Below are 24,101 nucleotides of genomic sequence, written 5' to 3'. Positions count from 1 at the left end.
TGATCGACAACAATTCAAATTGCACTGATTTTTTAATCAGAACCGAGACACCCCTAGAAAAGGAAGAATGAGAGGCATGGTAAGCCCATCCCACCCAGGCCCGTCGTAAAGACAATAACCTATTTCCCTCTAAGTGGGTCTCACTGAGACATGCAATATCCGGGTCATATTTCTTAATCATATTTAGAACCAAGGAGCGTTTGATTTTGTTATTCAGACCTCGGACATTCCATGCCAGAATTTTCAGGTTAATCATAACCCCATGTAGATTCTATGTATCTCCCGGATAGACATTTCCCAAAATATGACTGAGAATCAACAGTATTAATACCAGCAACACTTGACGTATATAAGCCCCGCGCTATAAGCCATAGCGTCTGAATCATTAAACATCCTTTAATTCATATGTTGTAGCGCTCAACCTGTGCGAATGTATAAATGATGATGCTGTGAAACTAGAAATTTGAAAATTAATTCAAGGTTTTTATTGTTAATAAAGTACACAAGCATATATTTCGTGTATATGCATTCAAAAATTTTGAGTGTATGGTTTGTAAAAATTATATATATATATATATATATATGAGCGAGATTATATATATATATATATATTGCTTGAGGAAACTGTACGTATATATATAAATATATATATTGAGAGGAAAAAATGTTGAAAAACCGTACAGTCTGAAAAAAAGAAAAAGAAAAAAGAGGAGGAAAATTATAAAAAATTAAAAAAATGAAAAAAATGAGAAAAATGAAGAAATGAAAAAAATATAGGAATTGTCTCTTTGGCTGTGACCCAGCTGATTAGGTTATTTAGATAGTTGTGCAGCATTAAAAGTCATTCACATAGTAGTCAGCGGCGTCCCGCTGACTATACGGTTCAAGCAGGCTGATGGTGACTTGCTTAACGGTGATTGCGGTGTTTCCCCGGGGTTCTGGGTGCGCCTGGTGCGGGGAGGGTTAGGGGACAGGGAGTACCGGACTGTGTATGCCCCGTGGGAGGACACACTCACCCTGTCCTGGTTCGGACAGTGATGAAGGATCCAGCCACCACAGTGATTGAACTAGCGGTGATCCGCAGTGTAGGCTTGTTTAGAGCCGTCACTGCGCTTCATCCGCCGGGCCCGGAGCTGCTACCTCTCTCTCCCCCCTCCTACGCTGGTCGACTCGGCGATACACCCCACCGGCTTACCTTCCTCCTTCTGATGTTTCTCCGTCGCTGGTGTCTGCTTCCGGGTAGGACCTACACATCCCTGGAAGAAGACCCCTAGAGGGTTGAAACGCGTTGGGCCTATACCTTCAGACTACCTCATCCACATTGAAACTGCACTGACAGCACGAGCCGCAGAAATCCTGCAGAACATTGCCGAGCGGGGATCACGTGATTCCCCTACCCGGAAGCAGACACCAGCGACGGAGAAACATCAGAAGGAGGAAGGTAAGCCGGTGGGGTGTATCGCCGAGTCGACCAGCGTAGGAGGGGGGAGAGAGAGGTAGCAGCTCCGGGCCCGGCGGATGAAGCGCAGTGACGGCTCTAAACAAGCCTACACTGCGGATCACCGCTAGTTCAATCACTGTGGTGGCTGGATCCTTCATCACTGTCCGAACCAGGACAGGGTGAGTGTGTCCTCCCACGGGGCATACACAGTCCGGTACTCCCTGTCCCCTAACCCTCCCCGCACCAGGCGCACCCAGAACCCCGGGGAAACACCGCAATCACCGTTAAGCAAGTCACCATCAGCCTGCTTGAACCGTATAGTCAGCGGGACGCCGCTGACTACTATGTGAATGACTTTTAATGCTGCACAACTATCTAAATAACCTAATCAGCTGGGTCACAGCCAAAGAGACAATTCCTATATTTTTTTCATTTCTTCATTTTTCTCATTTTTTTCATTTTTTTAATTTTTTATAATTTTCCTCCTCTTTTTTCTTTTTCTTTTTTTCAGACTGTACGGTTTTTCAACATTTTTTCCTCTCAATATATATATTTATATATATACGTACAGTTTCCTCAAGCAATATATATATATATATAATCTCGCTCATATATATATATATATATATATATAATTTTTACAAACCATACACTCAAAATTTTTGAATGCATATACACGAAATATATGCTTGTGTACTTTATTAACAATAAAAACCTTGAATTAATTTTCAAATTTCTAGTTTCACAGCATCATCATTTATACATTCGCACAGGTTGAGCGCTACAACATATGAATTATTGCTTGTTCCCTATAGGCTAGTCACCCTATTTTTGTAGCAGCTCGCTGAACTCATCTACCCAGTGCGCTGGTACAACCCCCCTAAGGTAAAAGCATTAAACATCCTTGCTTCAGAAAAAACTCAGGTAAGAAAAATAACAAACAAAAGAAAAAAAAACAAAAACAGCAACAAAGGAAGCCGCAACCAGCAGTTTCCCAATTATCCCTCCCTGTACACCCCCCCGAACATCGGCATACTTATATCCCAAACCAACAACCCAACTTTCAAGTGTTAAGAAAGCCTAGATCCTCAACTAAACCTCCAACCCTTCTCTAATCAACACCACTTGGACGTAAAAGTCTTGAGCCACCAATGCAAAGGAGGGGGGCTACCCGATCTATGATCGTTCCCTCCGGTAGTCTAGGCCCCAGGAGATCAGTCCGGAGCCAGCTGCCGAGCACCCGGTGCAAATCTGTCCAGCCATTGTGCCGCTTCTCTAGGGGAATTAAAAAACTTGGTCTCCCCATCCGCCACAACTCGGAGCCTTGAAGGAAACAGCATGGAATATGAGATGTTGAGGTCTCGCAGACGCCGTTTAATGGGCATAAATTGGGCTCGGTCCTTCTGGACGTCTGCGGCAAAATCCGGGAAGGCCGACATCTTGATTCCATTACGGACCATCGGGCCCTTCGTACGACCTAGGCGGAGAACTGAGTCCCGGTCCTTATAATGCAGGAATTTGGTGATGAAGGTGCGAGGAGGGGCACCAGGAGGTAGCGGCCGAGATGGTATCCTATGTGCACGCTCCACCGTGAATTGAGCCGTAAAGGACTCAGCGCCATACATCTCCTTAAGCCAAGATTCGAGGAAGTCCTCCGGCTGCGAGCCCTCTTCTCTTTCAGGCAAGCCTACAAATCTTACATTATTCCTGCGCAGCCGTCCCTCCATGTCTAAGAGCTTGGTCTGAAGGGAGGAAACCTGCTGGGTCACTGTGGACACGGACTGCTTCAGGGGGCCACACATATCTTCCAGGTTGGAGACCCGTGTTTCCGCCTCACCCACTCTCTCACGGATACGCTGAACATCTTGTCGGAGTAAGGAGAGGTCGCACTCCACCTTTTCCATCTTATCGGAGAGACGCTGCTCACTGCCAGCTATAGCCTCCAGCACCTGAATAGACGGCGCCTCCGCCACCCCCGGGGAGCCGGCCGCAGACACAGAGGGGGAATCCGAGTGGGTCGGAGAGGCTCCCTGAGAAGGAGCAGATGACACCTTGGGAATGGATTGCCTGGCATATCTTTCTAGTTTGGCCGCGGCCGCACTCTGGCCTCCCTTAACCATATTGGACAGGAGCAGTCACATCCACCCTAGGGCAGGGTTTTCTGTATAGAAGTGTAATGAGAAGGCGGTAGTAGCAAAGACGCACACAATCTGTGGCGGGAAGCAACCGTGCCCGGTCTTTGTGTCAAAATATCAATGGATAGAAAATACAGGCTTGTGTAGAAGTAGCAGCAATACGGACAGGAATATTGGAGAGGGAATATCCTGCAGCAACTTCGGGAGGCAGGGGCAGGATGTTGGTGTGTAGTACACTGAAGGATATTAGTGCAGTACAGCAACGTCGTCAGTTCCAATTTATATGCAGCTCCTATGTGGTAGAATGGGAGAGCTGCGCAGCGGGAACACCCGACTGTGCTTACAACGGTATGTTGAGTTAATATAGGTAATATAGATATTGAGAGGCTGAGAATGAATGAGAGCAACTGACAGTAAGGTCTCAGAGATCAAAAACAGTTCCCTGGTAACAGGAGAATCCCATCAGGCAGCCCATCAGATGTGCAGGCATGGGCAGCAGCCTTTATAATTCACTCCCAAAATGGCCGCAGTGTCCCTTCCCCTTCCCCAGGAGTACCTGCTTATCCTCCTATCTTCAGGGTCTCTTCAGGGTCCCAGGTCACAGACCGAGAGGTAGAGGAGAGGCTATCTCCCCCCCCACAGTCTTTTCGCGGCGTCTGGCAGCAGTAGCAGCCCGCCGCTCGAGCTCCGGGTGTCCCGCGGCTGAGGCCGCCAAAATCAAGGCCGGGGATCCGGAGGATTTGTAGGCCGCAGGGCCGGACGTCGGTGAGAGCCGCTTCTACGGGACCCGGAGACCACGGAGAGGGACGCCCGTCAGTGCCCAGCAGTACGGGGTGAGCGTTTCGGCCGGGTAGAAGCACCAGAGGGAGTCAGGATGGGTATCAGGAGTTTGGTAGCCGGGGAGCTCCCGAGACCTGCTGCCTACTCCTCAGCCGTCGTGGCTACGCCTAGGAAGTGATTTTAATGTATTAAAAAGTCGCCTGGGGTTACAGGCCTGATCAGAGATGAGAGTTTGGAAATATGTTTGTTTGCCAGTGTCCATGGCATTACGATAAGAGCGATACATAGACTTATACGTGAGGAAGTCACTTGGTGTACAAGATTTACACCACTGATGTTCAACTTTACATGAGAATTTTTGTAGGTGTCTTCTTAATTTAGAGTGCCATGGTTGACATTTATGCCTACGTGGAGTGTGATGGGTAGCTGGAGCCACTTCATCAAGGACTATTTGTAGAGTCTGGTTCAGGTATGATACAGCCATCTCAGAAGACGTGAAAGCAGAAATAGGTGAGAGCAGTTCCAGAAAGGTTGAAAGTTCTTGACTTTATCTTTTTATTTTAAATTTTAAACAGACAGACATATAATTTTACATGCATCTCTTGTAGCACAAAAAGAGAAAAAACACATAAGACGACAAACAGTTAAAACATGGTCATTTCAATTGTTACTTATATTTATGATCAGATTTAATTTCATATTTCTATTTCAAAGATAGAAAGAAAAGTAATGAAAGGACTTTTATCTTAAAGATTTTACATATTCACATACAGATTTAGATACACCTATACATTCTTTGGATATATACTCAACTCTCAGTATTTACCCATGTAAAGTTGCCATTTATGCCATCTTTTTTATGTTAGAATTATCACATATAATTATTGTTTCCATATTAAAGCTATAATTAATCTTTTTTTATTAAGGATAAAGGTGGTACCAGTTCTTGTTTCCAAAATTGGCCTATGGCTGCTTTGATGGCTATGAGGATATGATTGAGTATATATATACAGAGTTGATCTCCAGTTCTTTAGATGTGTCCACATACATCTTTGCTATATCCCGCCATATATGGCACGGTTTTGCATGCCATAGACTCAGAGATTTAGCCATGCCTTGTGATTTTTCTTAATTTGCTTCTTTAATATGTTACTTTATTCATATTCTATTATGGCAAACAAAAATGTAAAAAATCATCCACTCGTTACTCGTGGAAAACAGTTTAGCCATGTTTTGCATTTTGTGCCAAATTGGTAAAAAAGCAAAGATGCAAGTGGACACATCTGTATGTGTCGTAAGGCGATTTGGTGGGGGGGGGGGTAGTTTTACTCTAAATGCCAGAACTAGAAGGATCAATTCTTCTGTTTCTAACCACAAAAGTAAAATTTTTGTACATCTCCAAAACACATCTCTTTCATAAGTCTCCAGCATACAGTATATTTGTTTGTGCTGGACAAATCCTATGTATCTTATCTGGTATTAGGTATGTACAGTATAGAATCTTTATATACTTTTCTATATGTGATGTAGATTTTGACATTTCATGTATTGACCTAAATAGGTTGGACCATTCTCCCTCAGATCTCGTTCCAATTTAATTTGGGGTTTGATTTTATCTTCCATTTTATTTTTGAGGAAGGAATACTAAAATGAGATTCCTCCTCTCTTGTTCACGATAGTTATTTTATTCATTATGTTACAGGGAAGGGACTGCAGCATATTCATAGAGGAGGGAAAGTCGCTTAACCGATGTCTAATCTGAAAATATTTGTAAAGTTCAGCTGAAGGTATTTCATATTTTGCTTGTAACTGGGTGAAGGATAAGAGTGAATTATCCACATAAAGATCTTTCAGTGTACAGACACCTCTTGAGTTCCATAAATCTAAATTCAAGTCTGGAATAAGTTTTGCGATTGTCTGTGTTGACAAATATATTAATGGTGCCAAAAATTGCGCTTGTGAGTTCATTAAATAGTCCCATACCTTAAATATAGTTTTTGTCAATTTTGTTGTATCTTTAGAGAAGGGTCTATTCTTTGGAGATATCCACAGTAAATTCTTTCATTTGGAATTTTCCCAATAATGACTCTTCTAATTCTACCCCCAGTTTAGTTTCTCTATTTGTTGCCCAATCAACTACTTGGTTTTGTAAACAAGAATATCGATACATTTCCAAATTAGGTAGATTTAAACCGCCTTTTGACCGTGGTCTCATTAAATATTTCTTTGCAATTTGAGATATTTTATGTTTCCAAATATATGTATTTAGAGTTGCATTAAATCTGTTTATCCAATATTTTGGCAATATTCTCGGTATAGATCAAAATAAATATAATATCTTAGGGAGAAAACATTTTTAATGCTGCTATTCTTCCAATCCTGGTTACTTCATAATTCATCCAATCTTTTATTTTCTTATTTGTTTTAAAAGTGGAGCATAATTAAGATCTATCAGATTTTCTTTCTTATCCATCAGATTTATTCCCAGATATTTTAATGTTTTAGTTTTCCAATTAAACTTGTGTTGTCTTTTTAGTAAGGATAGATCTAAAGGTTTTAAATTTATAGGGAGTGCTTCTGTTTTAGGCTTATTTAATTTATAATACGAGATGTTCACATATTTGTCCAGAATATCTATAAGAGCAGGTAAAGAGTTCTCAGGTTTGGTGAGAAATAGGAGTAGTACATCATCTGCTAATAAAATGATTCTATGTTGTGACCTGTTTATTAAAGCTCCTTCTATATGATGTGATTTACGTATGGTTAGTGCTAGTGGTTCTATAGCTAGGACAAACATAATAGGTGATAGTGGGAACCCTTGGCGTGTGCCATTTGTAACAGGGATTTTAAATGAGATGGAACCATTTCAATATACATGTGCTTGAGGGAGTGAGTATAGAGTCAAGATCCCTTCCAGGAACCTACCTATTATACCAAATATTTCTAGAATTGCTTTCATACTGTATATCCCCAATGTAGCCTATCAAAGGCTTTCTCCCCATCTAATGAGATCGCTAACGGTTTCTGTTTCTCTTTCTTTGCAAAATGTTCCATTATGTTTATTGCTCTAGAAATATTATCTGGCCCTTGTCTATTTTTCACAAATCCCACCTGGTCTGGTTTAATGAGGCCAGGTAGGATCTGGTTTAGATGGTTTACTATGATTTTCGCGTATATCTTTATATCAGTATTGAGTAGGGCAATTGGTCTATAATTTTGAACATGCGTTAAATCTTTACCTTCCTTAGCAATTGTCACAAGACGAGCTTCTAGCATTTCCATTGGAAATTTCCCTATCTCTGTAGCTGCTTCAGAGGTTTTTAGGAGTATAGGGGCTAATTGTTCTTGAAAGTTCTTATATAATTCATTAATGAATCTATCTGTGCCTGGTGTTTTATGCTGTTTTAATGTCTTAATTACTTCAAGAACTTCTTGAAGCCTCCAAGGCATATTTAGTTCTTCTAATTTTAGTTGACTTATTTGTGGTAGTTCAATTTTAGACAAGTATCCAGCTATTTCTTCCTTAGCAGGTTGATAGGCCTCTTGACTTTCTCCTAGACTGTATAGTTGTTTATAATAACTAGCAAAAATATTTGAAATTTCCATTGGATTAGTCACTTTGGTTCCAGCTGTGTTATATAATGCTTTAACTTCATTTCTTATTCTCTTTCCCCTAAATTTCCTAGCTAAGAGGTGTGATGTTTTATCTCCTTCTACATAATTTCTCTGTATAGTTTTTTCTAAATCTCTTTTAAACTGCTTTATATTATAATTCTCTAGTTTCTCTCTTGCTTTATTTAGCCTGTTCATAACCATAGTTTCGTTAGGCATATTTTTATGTTGTTTTTCCAGTTCTTTAATCTGGTACTCTAGATCTAGTTGGGTTTTTGCTTCTTGTTTTTTTAATCCTCTAATTAATTTGTATAATATTCCTCATTAAAACAGCTTTTAATGTACACCAGAAATTCAACTGGTTTGTTTCTTCAGGTCTATTGCTACAATAATGAGCTATTGCATCTTTGACCATTTGTTTGGTCTCTGCCGTCTTAAGCAAATAGCTTGGTAGTCTCCATATTTTTGAATTTAAAACATGGGACATACTATCCCATTCTAAAACTATAGGTGCGTGGTCAGACCAACTCATTGGGAGTATCTTGACCCTTCCAATTTGTTGTAAAGTGTCCTTATCCACTAGTGCCAAGTCTATCCATGAATATGTTTTATGAGGGTGTGAAAAGAAGGTGTAATCTCTCCTTGTTGGATGGTTTATTCTCCATACATCACATACTTTGACTTCAGTTAACATATGAAAAATGTATAGCTACTTGAGAGGTTTTAGCTTTTAAAGGACCTGATTTGTCCATCTGTGGATCTAAAACTGCATTGAAATCTCCCAATATCATTAATGTTTTTTCCTCACTCTGAATTTATTTTAAAAAGTTTTTCAAAAATGGTAACTGAGAGAAGTTTGGGGTATAGACCATTGCTAATGTAATTTCCTTCCCATTTATTAACCCATTCAAAATTATATACCTGCCATCTTTATCTAATAACTGTGATTTTAGCTAAAATGTTATGTTTCGATTCATTAGAATTGCTATTCCTTGCTTCTTATTGATGGCATTAGCACAATATATTTGTATAATTTGTATCTACGAATTTAGGAGGGGCCAATCTAGAGAAGTGTGTTTCTTGCACTTCCGCTATATCTATTTTCTCGGTATAGAAAAATGTAAGGGCTAATCTCCTTTTTTGCGGGGAATTTAATCCCTTTGCATTTATGGATAATATTTTTATCATATTACAACTGTATTTTAATGATTTCTACTGAGGCTTTCTATCTCTAAGTTTTCCTTTTGTATTTTTTGAATAATATTTGTCTCACTTATTCCTCATCATGACTTACTTAAAAATTTTTAACATTAGTAGAATACCATAATCACAAACAAAATACATAAGACAATAAAAACAATTTTTTAGCTCCAACACAAGAGCTTAATTGGTCACTATAACTTGAGACTGGCATTTAGTATAGTTAGGGGGTAGCAACCTGTTTTCCCAGCACCCATATGTACAGTATATCTAAATTTTACTTATCTCTCCCTTTTCTTTTCCTCCTCTATCCATGATATATACCCATATACATCTAAAGGATGGAGGAGAGAAAGGAACAAAAAGGAAAAAGAAGGGGGGCTATGTTTTCTTTATACTATAAATCTTCTAAGGTTCTAACATTAGTGCACTTAATATTCAGAATATAATCTTCTAAGTGGAAAGTAAGACAAAAAAAACTAAAGCTTCCTTTTCCTTTAAATCTCATATCATATTTTCTTCTCATTTCCAACTTTATTAAATATAAGTGATACAGTGCTTTTTGTGTTTGTGGAGTAGTTCCCTTAAAATCTTAACATTCCTAACAAACCATCAATACAGTGTACTATAATAATATATCACTTTTTACTCTATAACAATTCCTACCTAGTGGATTAATATATACTCCCTTTAGGAAAGAAAAAACAAATGTGCAAAAACAAACAAAAAACAAACAACCCCCCCTCCAAAAAAAACCCAAGACTGACTCCCCTCCGCTCCTCCCCCTCCGCCCCACTCACATAATACAGTGTTTCTAGGATATTTATATTCAAAATGTATCTCTAACCTTCAAATAATTAAAGTGCTTTATGTGCGATGAAAACTCCCCCTCCCCCAACCCCCACAAAATAAGCACTAATTAAATTCTCCTATAGGCGTATGGGAGATGGAGAATAAAAAGGGGGCCTTTCCTTTAAACATCCAATTGTCTCATGTCTTATATCAATAAGCAATTATATCATGAGGCAATTCAATATATGCCTATATGTCTCATTGATTGTATATGTAATAAGTATCTTCATTGCACACATTTATGTTCCAAAGCAAGAGGAGGGGGAGGGGGGATTAGAAGATGGAATAGGACAAGGATGGGATAGAAAGGGGAGGGGAGGAAGGGGTAAATAGTTATTCCACATATATTTTCTCTCTTTCCTTTAACTTCAGTTTACAATTTCACCCCTTTTTTCCCAATCTGGTTGGAGTGGTTGGAGATCTTCAGGTGGTTTGGGCAAATATGGTATTTTCCAATAGTCTAATATTTTAAGACCCTCTTCTTCTGTTGTCACCACTCAGGGTGTCCCCCTGGTAAATAATAATCAGTTTCACTGGGAATCCCCATTTATATGGGACATTCATTCGTCATAGGGCTTCAGTAATTCTAGCTACAGATCGTCTTTTCATTAATGTTGCTGCTGAGAGGTCATTAAATATCTGCAGAGAACCCAGTATGGTAGATGTAGCCATTATGTCCCTGGCTGCTTTTAATATTTGTTCTTTAGTTTGGTATAGTACATTCTCATAATTACATCTCTTGGAGCCCCCTCAGGTGTTTTTTTTAGCTTTTGGTATTCTATGTATTCGATGCAGCAAAAAATGTGTACCAGGGGATTCAGGCAAAAGTTTTGAAATACATCCAAGACATGCTGTTTTAGATCTTTTGCTTGAACGTTTTCAGGTATCCCTCATATTTGGAGGTTAGTGTGCCTCGTTCTGTCTTCTAAGCTGGCTACTTTACCTTGTAATATGGACAATTCCCCTTGTGTAGTTTTATGAGCCTTTAACAAATCGTTATGAGCTTTAACCATTTCTGTCATACTATTCTCGAGCTGGTCTGTTCTCTCTCCCAGCCCCTTTACTTCTCGGGATAGTTCCTGTATATTGAGGTTCACCTCTGCAGATATGTCTCTTTTTAATTCTGCTAGTAGCTGTAGCATTTTACGTAATGTTATAGGCTCATCCATATTTTCCTCTTCTGAGGTTGAAGCTAAGGTTGTATTAGCTGTATGTGGAGAAGTACTACTCAGCTGCGATGAAGTAGACTGTAGATTTTTCTGTTTAATTGGAGGTGTGACAATGGATGCTTTTTAAAAAAAATCTGCAGTAAGATTTTGCTGATTTTTTTTATTTTTAGGGGCCATATTCCTTTTCGCCTTGCTTTTTCTTCCTTCTCCCCCTCCTTAAAAAAAAAGAGAGATAATAGATATTCTAACTCCTTTGATATATTTTGCTTTCCAAATAAATCAATACATTTTAATTAATCCAATAGGCTCAATAGAGGTGTTGGTAGGACAGTCACAGTCAGTTATTTTCAATTCATTATTCCCTTAGATCTAGGCATTTCTTGTGCTCATCTCTCTTTCCTGTTCTAAAACAGAGGTATATATGCCGGTGTATAAAGTTAACTCTCGTTATCTCACCTTTCAGGCAATTGTTGTAGAGCCAAGGTTCTTGCCTTTTGACTTGTGAGGCACTACGCAGGGTATTCCCTTTCTATCTCACGGGGGGGGGGGTTCTCTCTCCTTCCTCTCCCTCCTCTCCCCAGTTAGGTCTCCACCTCAGGAGCAGTGTCTGCTGGTGTCTGGTCTGGAATTCCCATGACCCTTTGCTGCAGAGTCACTCATCTCTATTCAGCCCACTCAGCTCCTCCACTCCTCGATCTGCCAGGCACCCCAGCTTCTTTCTGGGGCACAGTGCGTCTCTGCTGCTCTCACTTCTGGCTTGGTGGGTGGTCAGATATGACTGCGGTCTCACAGGATTTCTAGCGCTAGCTTAATCTCTGCTTCCCGCTTTTTAACCCTCCACTCTTTGGCCTCTGGTTTGTCATCCCCATCAGGCGCCAGTCGGAAGGCGGGGAGACAGGCGCTCAGTCAGCGCTTTTCGCCTGCAGCACAGACAGCGGGCTCGCTCCGGTGTGGAGCTCCGCATCCTGCTTCCTCCCACGTGACCTTTCCGCTGTTCATTCTCCGCTCTTTGGCATCCGGTTCGCCATCCCCATCAGGCACCAGTCGATAGGCGGGGAGACAGGTGCTCAGTCAGCGCTTTCCACCAGCGGCGCAAACACTGTGCTCGCTCCGGCATGGAGCTCAGCACCCTGATTCCTCCTACGTGACGTCCAAGATACGCCCGCGGAAAGTTCTTGAAAATTAATTGTGTTAATATTGCTGCAGGTTTGAGGAGGATTGGAGAACTTCAGTAAAACTGAATTTAAAGTAATGGAGGAGAGCATGCAAATGATAAGGTTGTTATCTAAATGAGGGAAAGGAGTGTTAGTGAATTCAGAAACTGGGAATAGTCTGGTGAATACAAGATTAACACAGTGGCCCTCTTGATGAGTAAAAGTGTCATTCCATTGGAAGAGGCCAAGAGAGGAGCTTAGAGAGAGTAGTTTGGAGGTATGAGCAGCAGATTTCGAACTACCAATAGCTAGCGATATTCAAATCACCATGATGATGGTGGAGATGTCAGAGGATAGGAAGTAAAGGAGTGAGGCAGAAAAATCTTACAGAAATTGTTTGGCAATGTGTATTCCCTATAGATTGTAAACTTGCGAGTAGGGCCTTTTTACCTCTATGTCTGTCTTTGCCCAGTTTTGTTCTATAACTGTTGTTCTAATGTAAAGCGCAATGGAATATGCTGCGCTATATAAGAAACTGCTAATAAATAAAATAATAAATAAATAATACAGAGGTATGGGTTGTAGGGAGGCTGAAGGACGTATTTGCTTTAGAGAGGATGCCATGGCGTGCAATGAAGAAAAGCAATTTGTGATACATAGTGTGTTTGACCAAAAAAACAAAAATAAATGAAAGGTATTTAGGCTTAGACTGCAGAAAGAAGTTGCAATTGTTAAAGTTAAACTTTCAAATCCTGTTTACTGGTGGTGTTCAGCTGTTCATTTTCAAACACTTGGTGTTATTAACAATTCGTGTATGTGAATGCACATTGACCAGCACAGTTGACCCCAGATTGTATCTAAAGGAAGACTCTGGCTAATTAATACAGGCCCAGTCATCTAGTCATCACAATTTGGGCCTTGTCAAAGTTGCTCAGATCCTTATGCTTGCCCATTTTCCTGATTCCAGCACACCAATGTACATATAACAACACAGTGTACATATAACCACAACAAAAGTAAATAAACAAGCTGGATTGTGATGTGGCCATGACAGTGGCACACCAGACATGTAGACATGCTTTAATTCAGTCTAATTGTATCTGGAAAAGGGTAATTAATGGATTAAATGCGTCCATATCTCTACATAGTAAATATAATCAGCTCTTTCGAGTATGTTATTATAGTTTTCCACAATCATTTGTTGCATTAAAAAAATATATTTAAGCAAATTGAAGCTTGGAGCACTAAGTTTAAGCCACAGCTTAAATTGATTTCTTAGCAAATAACCGAAAATTAATAACCACACAATATCTCCAGGTTGTCTAGCAGGAACTCTGGAAGACAGACATAATCAAATATAAGGACCATAGTTAATTTTGGTTTAAATAAGAGAGCCTATATATACTGTACACTTATTTTGTTCCAAAAACTTTTATTTTTGCAGAAGAAATAGAACATTTTAAATATGAAAGGTCAAGGACTTGCAGGGAATGAATAACACATTTATTCTTCATGCCACATCTAAAGTTATTAGTGAGTTGCTTCATCAAGCTGCAGATGGAGTAGACTGTAACTTGCTGTGGTTTAATCAAACCATAGATTACAGAATGTCATAGACATTTTATAATGTATTATTAGATATATATCAATAATATTTTCTAACACTACATAGCACATCAGTTGCTGCAAAGGCATGGGGTATTGGGCGAATCAAAACAAACAAAAAACAATTCTCGTAAAAAAGTGCCCTTTACGCAGATAATAGGAGGGGTTTTCTTAAGTACAAATATTTGATTGATGCCCCATTTCCTGATATTATGCCTGAATTTGTCAGGGTCAACAAAATGGAGTCATTGAACATTACAATTAAATATGTCAGATTACAATTACAATTAAACATGTCTGTCAAATAGGGTATCCAATTCAAATTCACTGCCTTTACATGTTCCAATATCCAGCTACTAAATTCTCTTACGAATATACATTTTTGGACAGGACAAGGCCATGTACGCCACTAACAAATTCTCCTGTCAAAATTTTTTCCAGTGGTAACAGTCGAAAATATCGTACAGTAGCTTATTTTACATACTAACAAGCCAAGTACACCATGCCTTACCCATCCCTTCCCTATATGTTGTTACATCATTACACGTGGATAATTTTTTATCCTTCTACCCTTCGCAACATGGATCATCCACACAAAATGCTTGCACATCTCATCTTGAACACTTTTGTTTACTGTCATATTGTGATTGTTTTGTTATACTTTTATGTAGCTAATTTTGTCATCTTGCCTCTGTGCTGAATGAATATGTGACCTATGCCCTACCACAACATTTTGTGTATTTTTTTTTGTGTATTAATAAAAAAAAAACTTAAATAAAAAAATAAATAAATTAGAGATTAACCTTTAGGTACACGTGACTACCTAGGTGGACTCTCTCTGTCTCTGGACCTGATTCTGAGTCACAGGCAGAATCTTTATGCTACTGCCACTGCCGATTTTGTGGATAGTGAGATGCTCACTTGTAGCATCTTGTGATGGTACAAATCTGTCTCAGTGCATCTTTAGACACACCATTGAATGCACCATCGATACTTATACCAGTCCTATGGCAGGTGCAGTTTCTCCATCTGAATATGGCACACTGCGTGAGCAGTTGTGCATCTTTAGAAGAAATTGCTGTCAGTGACACACCTAGCTACCCCCCCTCCCCTCCCTCAGTAACCTCCCAACACCACCCACTAAAATCCACACTCTGCTTCCACATTTGTTTTGTGTCACCGTGTGGTGACAATCGGGGGCGCATACACAGTGCGACTCGGATGCACCCGCAGTACCTAGAACACTGGCCAACTGCATGCATATAGGCATAGCTTGCAAATCAGAATCAGGCCCAATTTGTTGTTCCATGATTACTATGGGATACGGTTGTTAGGTCGACACAGCTTAGGCCGACAGTCATTAGGTCGACCACTTAATGTCGACATGCATTAGGTTGACATGGTCGATAAGTCGATGTGGGCATTGGGTCGACATATACTAGGTCGACGGGTCAAAAGGTCAATATGAGATTCACAATTTTTTAAATTAATTTTTGACCTTTTTATACTTGACGATACACGTGGACTACAATTGGGATCGGTAACCTGTGTTGAGCACAGCGAGGCACCTTGCCCGAAGCATGGCGAGCGAAGATAGCCATGTGAGGGGACATGGTGCACTAATTGGGGTTCCCCGTCACTTTACAAAGAAAATGACACCAAAAAAAGTCCAAAAACCCATGTCGTCCTTTTGACCTGTCGACATAGTACATGTCGACCTATTGTCCCTTTTGACCTAATGCATGTCGACCTTACATGGTTGACCTAATGACTGTCGACCTAAATTGAGTCAATCCAACGACCCATACCCTTTACTAAGTCATTTCATTATCATCAAACCCAGAAATATTTATCTTGAGGAATCCCTTATGAAGCAAAGACCAAAATTACAGATATTCCACAAATCTACAAATTCACTGAAACCTTACTTTAAACCACTACCTAAGCTTATAATATCATCAATGAGTCACGTTGTGACTTTAGAAGTTGAAGATTCATTGGATTCCTGGAATACTATTCAATGTTCCCAGCAGCACAGGAATCCATTTGTATATTGTCCATCTAAGGGTGTGATTCAGAGCTAGGCTCAGTGCAGTAGAAGAAGTAGTGACTATATAATTGAGCCCATTTGGGTTATCTATCAGATGAAACACATGTCCAGTATCATTGAGAATAAGGCTGATCAATTTTCAGCCATATAGTCAGTGTGACTGAATACACACATTTATGACTTTCTCCCTGGCCGAAGTGGGCTTATTGCAGTGTTGGTGACATCACCGCTGAGGCAGCACTTGGAGATGAGATGATCTCCGAAGAACCACCTTTTCCTAAGCAGTGAACGGGATGCGTTTTGCATCAGTCCAGCTTATTCGTTCACACTGCACCGCGAGCTGGGTTGAACATGTGTTTAACCTTGCTTGCTACCCGTATTGAAACACCGGTTCACTCAACCTGGGTTATTTCACCTGGCCCTTTTCAGACTGCGCCACAACCCAGGAACCTGCACATTCACGCACAGTAACCTGGGTTATTGCAATTTGCTGGCAGTCTGAAAAGGGTATTAGTTCGTGTTTAACTTCATGCTAATGTTTTGGCTGTTGGAATTTCATGGGTCTCAGAGTTTCTTCTGTAGTCCTACCATTTTATTTTTAAAATCGTCAACTAAATCAAATTTGTAAAAAAAACTGTAATTTGTATGGATTTCTTTGCAGAGAATTTAAGAGGTTGAGACTTTTCAACTAGGCATTGTTTTCCATATCCTATATTTACACTTAAGTATAATTTTCATGGTTAGGCAACGAAGTGGCATTAGAAAGACTGCAGATATGATCAACCTATCCACTAGGCATATTATTTCTATGTAGCAGTATGGATGGTGTAGGGCAGTACGGATGGTGTAATGGTTAGCATGACTGCCTCACAGCACTGAGGTCATGGGTTTGATTCCCACCATGGCCCTAACTGTGTGGAGTTTGTATATTCTCCCCGTACTTGCGTGGGTTTCTTCCGGGTACTCCAGTTTCCTCCCACAATCCAAAAATATACTGGTAGGTTAATTGGCTCCCAACAAAATTAACCCTAGGGTGAATGTGTGTACATGTGGTCGGGAATATAGATTGTAAGCTCCACTGGGGCAGGGACTGATGTGAATGGCCAATTCTATGTAAAGCGCTGCGGAATATGTGTGCGTTATATAAATAACTGGTAATAATAATAATGTAGCCAATGTCTGGATTAACAGCTTACTCTAATAATAATAATTATAATAACTGTATTTATTTAGTGCATACTTTTAGTGTTACAGAAAAGTAAAGAACAAAATAACAACAAACATAATGGCCACAAACATAATGCAGGGTTGGTGCAGCCACTTTGAGTAATAACTTTCATGGGCTGCATATCCCACCCCTGATAGGTTAACAGTGAGGCAGCCATTTTGGGCACACTACCTACTGTAGGTTACCTTGGGGGGGAACAGAAAACCATAGCAGAGAGGACACAAAATCTGGAAGTTGCAGCTAGATGCCAGTGCTTTTACATAACCAATATATATCCTATATAATAGCACAGATCTGTCACTGTGACTGTGTGTATAACGCTGGGCGTGGCTAGGACCTCTCATTGGCTTAGCAGCGGGTCTATCACATCCAGTTCACAGCTGATTGGGCGAGAAACACCCTCCCACACAGGTTACATCCAATGGGAGGCTCTGCCCTTTCGCTGCTGTGTGTTCCCAGAGCAGGATTAACAATGCGGCTGATGGAGTTGCAGCTCCAGGTCCACACCCCAAAATAGGCCCACTGCATCTGCAGCAACATATCCTCCAACAATTTACACACAAAAATCGCTACAAATTCCAAAAGGGGGCGTGGCCATGGATAAAGTGGCGTGGCCACGCCACTTTTCCTATACTTTCGATGGAAGTTTGGAGAGCCAAAAATCTGTAGAGACCATAAAAAAAAGGTCTTGTACCTGCCAAAAAGGTACAGCTGGAGGGTATGCCACTGCATCTGCAGCAAGTCTCTGCGCTGTAGATAGGGGGGAAAAATCCTTTTACTGCAGCGTCCTATGCTGCCAGTTCGCCTGCCCCCTCCGGCATCAACAATCCCCACTCCCTAGCCGCGGCGCAGTTGGAACAAAAGCTGCTGCGGCCACCGGCATAGATGTGTATGATAGCGGCGCAGTGGAAGGCTTTCACAGCCCTCCCTGCGCCGCATACCCTCTGACCCCCGGAGCCTTCTCTGTGCGAGATGTCACAGAAGTGCCTCCACGCCACAGCCGCACCCAGATCCTTAGAGGCCCTGACTCTGCAACACAGCACCTGGGCTACCGGCAATGTCTGGACGCTGAATCAATGTAAAAGGTGACAGTGCTGTGCAGTACAGTGGGTGTGCAGTGTCACTGACACTGCACAGCGCTCTCACCTTTTACATTGATTCAGCGAGTCAGTCAGTTCTGGCAGCCAGTCATTATTGTTAGCGCTGGTGTCCCAACGTGCCGCATTACAGGGAAGTAGACGCACTAAATAAACTACAGCTCCCAGCAGCCCTTAGCGCAGGAGCATTCCGGGTGCTAAGGGCTGCTGGGAGCTGTAGTTTTTTGGGGGCATCTTCTTCCCTGTAATGCGGCGCGTTGGAACACCAACGCTAACAATAGTGACTGGCTGCTTGGCTGCTGTGCGAATCTTCGGGAGAGCCACTGCCAAAGGGATGACAGCAGCTTAGCTGCTTCCAGGAATAGAAGCATTACCCGCCCCTCCCCCAATTGCAGTACCTAAGGGCCCCATCTGCGGCACCCCCCCCTCCAGCACCTGTGGTGGCTCCGGACCCCCTCCTCCACCCGCCGCAACTGCCCCTCCCCCACCCGTAGAACCCCAGCAACCACTCCTCCCCCACCCGCGGTGGCTCCAGACCCCTACCCGCGACACCCACGCACCCTCCCCAACCCGCGACACCACTGCACCAGCCCCTCCCCCACCCGCATCACCCCTGCAACCGCCCCTCCCCACCTGTGGCACCCCTGGACCCCATCCATGTCTCCCCCGCACCCGCCACTCCCCTAACCACAGCACCTACTAGGTGATTCATCAGGCCCTGCGTGCGCTGTTCACACCGTTGCAGAGGGCTTTGACACCTTAACCATCGCACGTCCTTTGTCCGTGCAATATTTAACCACTCACACAATTATGATTGGAGGTAATACTCCATATAATAAAAATATTGCACGTCAAGGACGTCCAAGGGATAAGGGGGCGTAGCCCCTTTCAACGGTGTGAAGAGCGCCCGTAGGGCGCGATGAATCACCTAGTATATAAAAGCGAAAATGTGTCCTTCTGTCTTTCTATACAAATCCACAGTTTACAAACTATGATCGTGAAATTTTACATACATGCGTATTAAAACACGGCCGAGGCAACTAAAACAATTAGAATCCCTAGCACCCCTAGGGGGGGGACAGCAGCACAGAGTATATCAGCAGACAGCATAACTCCGGAATTGCTGGTGCAATGTACAAAAAAATTGGTACAGATATGCCTTACAATCTGGGAACAAACACTGTGGGGGGAAGACACCCCTAGGGGTGAGGCAGCAGCATTGGGTATTTCAGCAGACAGCATAACTCTGGAATGCCTGCAACAATTTACACCAAACTTTGTACACATCTGACTTACAATCTGGGAACAAACTATGTGGCGGTTAGACACCCCAAGCACCCCTAGGGGTGGGACAGCATCACAGAGTATTTCAGAAGACAGCATAACTCCCGCATGCCTGGAACAATTTACAATAAACTTGCTACACATATGACTTACAAGCTGGGAACAAACACTGTGCGGGTAAAACATCCCTAGCACCCCTAGGGGTGAGGCAGCAGCACAGAGTTTTTCAGCAGACAGCATAACTCTGGAATGCCTGGAGCAATTTACACCAAACTTGCTACACATATGACTTACACTCTGGGAACAAACACTGTGAGGGTCACACACCCCTAGGGTGAGTCAGCAGCACTGAGTATGTCAGCAGACAGCATAACTGTGGAAGGCCTGGAGTAATTTACACCAAACTTGGTACACATCTGACTTACAATCTGGGAACAACCTCTGTAGGGGTTAGACACCCTTAGCACCTCTAGGTGTGGGACAGCAGCACAGAGTATTTCAGGAGACAGCATAACTCCTGAATGCCTGGACCTATTTACAACAAACTTGGTACACATATGACTTACCCCCACAGTGTTTGTTCCCAGCTTGTAAGATACCCCTAGCACCCCTAGGGGTTAGGCAGCAGCACAGAGTTTTTCAGCAGACAGCATAACTCTGGAATGCCTGGAGCAATTTACATCAAACTTGCTACACAAATGACTTACACTCTGGGAACAAACACTGTGGGGGTAACACACCACTAGAACTCCTAGGGGTGAGCCAGCAGCACAGACTATATCAGGACATGCATGATATGTCCGTGATGACAGGGCTGCATGTGACAGGGCCAGTGACATGATGTGAGGAGGGCAATGCAGGTAGCACAAACCCACACACTGAGAGTTATATAGTGGAAGTAGAACGGTACCCCCCCAGGAGATACATAATGTGCTGCACTATATAAGAAACTGTAAAAAAATCAATAATTTCAGTGGCATTGACATGATGTGAGGAGGGGAATGGAGGCAACAGGAAGCCACAGACTGAGTTGTATAGTGGGAAGAGCAGGGTCCCTTGGGGGACCAAAAAGGGGTCTGGCCACTACACAAAGTGCATCAGGGAAGCAAGATATGCATATATACTAGATCTCCAACCAACATAAATTAGCAAACAACTATAATATTTGTGTGTGTGTGTGTGTGTGTGTGTGTGTGTGTGTGTATACATACACACACACACACACACACTAGCTGTTCTACCCCTTCTTCGTTCTGGAGTTTGAGTGTTAAAAATTTGGTAAATCTTTAAAGATGTAAATTTGAGAGGTCTTAATGTAAGTAAATACTAATACATGGTTCTTGGCTTTACCCGAGGAGCACCCGTAGCAGAGGCGGTGAAAGGTGACAGGAATATTTTTATAGTTTATTTAATTCTACACACTGGAGGTACAATCCAAATTTTGATCTGATTGTCCATTTGGACGCTATCGTTCAGGCATCGCAAGTCACGTATCGGTAATGAGGTCATGATGTCAACCCCCTTTCATCCCCTTAGGGAAGGTTTATTAAAATTCAAATTACGTAGTTTTCCTATTTCCCACCTGCAGAAGACCTGTGTTACATTTCATCTTCCTAACATATCGGGAAGTAAGAGAATTAGTGATGAGTCAGTGAATGAGTGAGCGAGTGAATGAAGGCTTCGCATTAATATATATATAGCCCCTGAGGAAAACCACAGAAGCGTGGTTGAAACGGTCATCGGGCCGCCGCTGATTATTACTGTGTTATGCTGTTGGACCAATAAACCCTGCTTAAATGCCTTCTTCCAAGATCCCAATGTGATTTCCCACCTGAAGTTACTTTCCTGCTCCGGACAGTGGACGACACTGAAGACGAAAGTGAAAACAATTAAAGCAGAAGACAACCCATGCACTCAGCTGTCTATGTCCTTGTTTGATTGCTTGTACAAGGAGAATATTGTCCGGGAAGGCGGATGTATTACAAAGTGTCTGGATGAATATATGGACGACTTCACTATTTCAGACGAACTTCGCAAGGTGCTACTTCTGGAAGACTCTGAAAAGTTTGACATTTTCAGCCCATCAGATAGAGAAGAGTTTCTCTTCCTTCTTTTCAAGCACCTGTGTCTTGGGGGAGCCGTCTGCCAGTTTGAAGATACAATTGATCCATATTTGGAAACCACAAAATCAATATACAAAGAGCTACTGAGGTGGAGAACAGCCACTGGATAAGGAATTGATAGGCATTGACACAAGTTGCTATCTGGTACGGATCTCTCCATTATTTGTGTTTGTAAATACACTATTAACAAAATTACTGCACCATAAGGCGCTTGTTCTTCTTTCCTAGTACCATATATATATATATATATATATATATATGCAGCTTTAGCAGCTTTATTGAAGGTCACATAGAATCCATTATGCTACAAAAATCGATCAGTGGCAGCAGCCCACCCGACGGCCATTTCAACCAAAGCCTAATTGGTTTTCCTCAAGGGCTAGAAGCAGTGTGTATCATTTGCCGTTTATATCCTCAAAAAAGGCACAAAATAGAGAAAACACAGCTCATGCTGTCTGAGCCTGCCTAAGCCCTCTGTGGGCTCATTGGTTGCCCGGTGTCAAGTATGTTGGCGGGGCTTTAAAAAAAATAAATAAACAGCCTATACAGAAAAAAACTGCGCAACACACTTGTGTTGGAGCCACTGTGACGCATAGCACTGTGGCACCTAGTGGTGTACCTTCTGGATACAACAGTGGCTGCACACAGGACGTGACAGCCTTATCTGTGTAACTGTAGCGCATCTAGACAAACAATACTAACAATAAGACAAACAATATTACAAGTAGTAATACAACGCAGAGCTGGTATATCGCGCTTTAAGTCCCAGAAAGTCCCAGATTGAATATATATATATATATATATATATATATAGTACTAGGAGAGAAGAACAAGCGCCTTATGGTGCAGTGATTTTGTTAATAGTGTATTGCAAATACAACAAATGGAAAGGTCCGTACCAGATAATCACTTGTGTTAGGGCCTATCGATTCTTTATCCAGTAGGTATTCTCCAACAGATAACACTTATGTTAGGACCTATCAATTCCTTATCCAGTAGGTGCTCTCCACCTCTATCCGATAGACCCACGCTGGTCCGTACAAAGCAATGGCAGACTACCTTGTATCAAAATAAAAAATAATTTTTAATACATTGACATAAACATAAAAAGGCTTCCTGAGGAAGCCTGATGGGCGAAACGCGTTGAGATTGAGAGACCTGACTGAACGACCTACCTACCTACCCACCTACCTGTATCATTAAGCTAAGCCTTTTTATGTTTATTTCAATGTATTAAAAATTATTTAGTTGTCTTGCTGTGTCTTGAGGAAGGGAGTGCGTCTCCCGAAACGTTGATATTAAAGCACGTTTTTCTACATTCTTGAAAGTCTCCTGAGTGCCGCCTTCCATGCACTATATATATATATATATATATATATATGGTGCAGAGACGGGCGGCACTCTCGGCGTAAGGAATAAAGACAGACAGGCAAGTCTGATGTGTCAACGTTTCAATGTCAAAAGCGTCATTTTCGTCAGGAAAATGCCGCTTTTGACATTGAAACGTTGACACATCAGACTTGCCTGTCTGTCTATATTCCTTACGCCGAGAGTGCCGCCCATCTCTGCACCATATACTACTGGACACAGCACGCTGTATTCCATTGGGAGGGCACCGGCATTAGTATTTCTCTACAACATACCTTTGGGATTGGGGAGTGCCGTGGACTCTGGATATTTATATATATATATATATATATATATATATATATACACACACACACACATACGTTTTCTGCCGCCCTGATACTTATTTCAGTGCTGTTTACTGACGCAGCTATGTTTATATACCCTGTACTTATCCTAGATTGTATTGAATTGTAAGTCACACTGTCTTCAGGTTTTGCTTATTTGCCTACTCTGTAATTGGGTGATGCGGATCCCTTGTGGCGCCATATAAATAAGGGATGATAAAAGTACTCAGATAAAAATCACAGCAGAAGCAGGATAAAGATCGTTTCGAGATTTAATTCATCTCGCCTGTATGCTACTACATTACACTTTTGATAGTGTCAGTACAGAATTTATTTGCCAGGGTGTTTTTGGTTCATGATAAGGTTGCCATGTTAAATATTTTTATATTAGCAGTAATAATGCTCTGTATGTAACATTAGTGCAGGTACAATTATATACCATGTTGCATTATTGTGTCTATATAGTATATACTTGCCTGATGCACGTATGTTTCAACCTTATCAGCTCATCTATTTGTTAGTTTTGACCCTATATGATTCGTAATATGTATCTGTTTTACAGCCACTGTACTTACTTTTTTGGTGTGTAACTTTATTTATTGTTTAAAGGTAACTGTGGTGACGGCCGACGTATGGTGACGTCATCTGTGGGCGTCGGCATATTGCACCCATGCGTG

The 24,101-nt window shown here is 41.6% G+C and overlaps 1 protein-coding gene and 1 pseudogene across 4 annotated transcripts in view; one reads left to right on the top strand and one right to left on the bottom strand.

Annotated features, from left to right (window-relative positions):
* Positions 1–24,101, bottom strand: part of AVEN (apoptosis and caspase activation inhibitor) — a 731,650-nt gene that overhangs the window by 62,971 nt on the left and 644,578 nt on the right. The window lies entirely within an intron of this gene.
* LOC134980753 (cilia- and flagella-associated protein 300-like) lies at positions 12,672–21,840 on the top strand (annotated as a pseudogene).

Source organism: Pseudophryne corroboree, chromosome 12, assembly GCF_028390025.1.
Source record: "Pseudophryne corroboree isolate aPseCor3 chromosome 12, aPseCor3.hap2, whole genome shotgun sequence".
In the NCBI taxonomy this organism is placed as follows: Eukaryota; Metazoa; Chordata; class Amphibia; order Anura; family Myobatrachidae; genus Pseudophryne; species Pseudophryne corroboree.
Note: the sequence above shows the minus strand (reverse complement) of the source record. Positions and strands in the feature narration are given on the sequence as shown.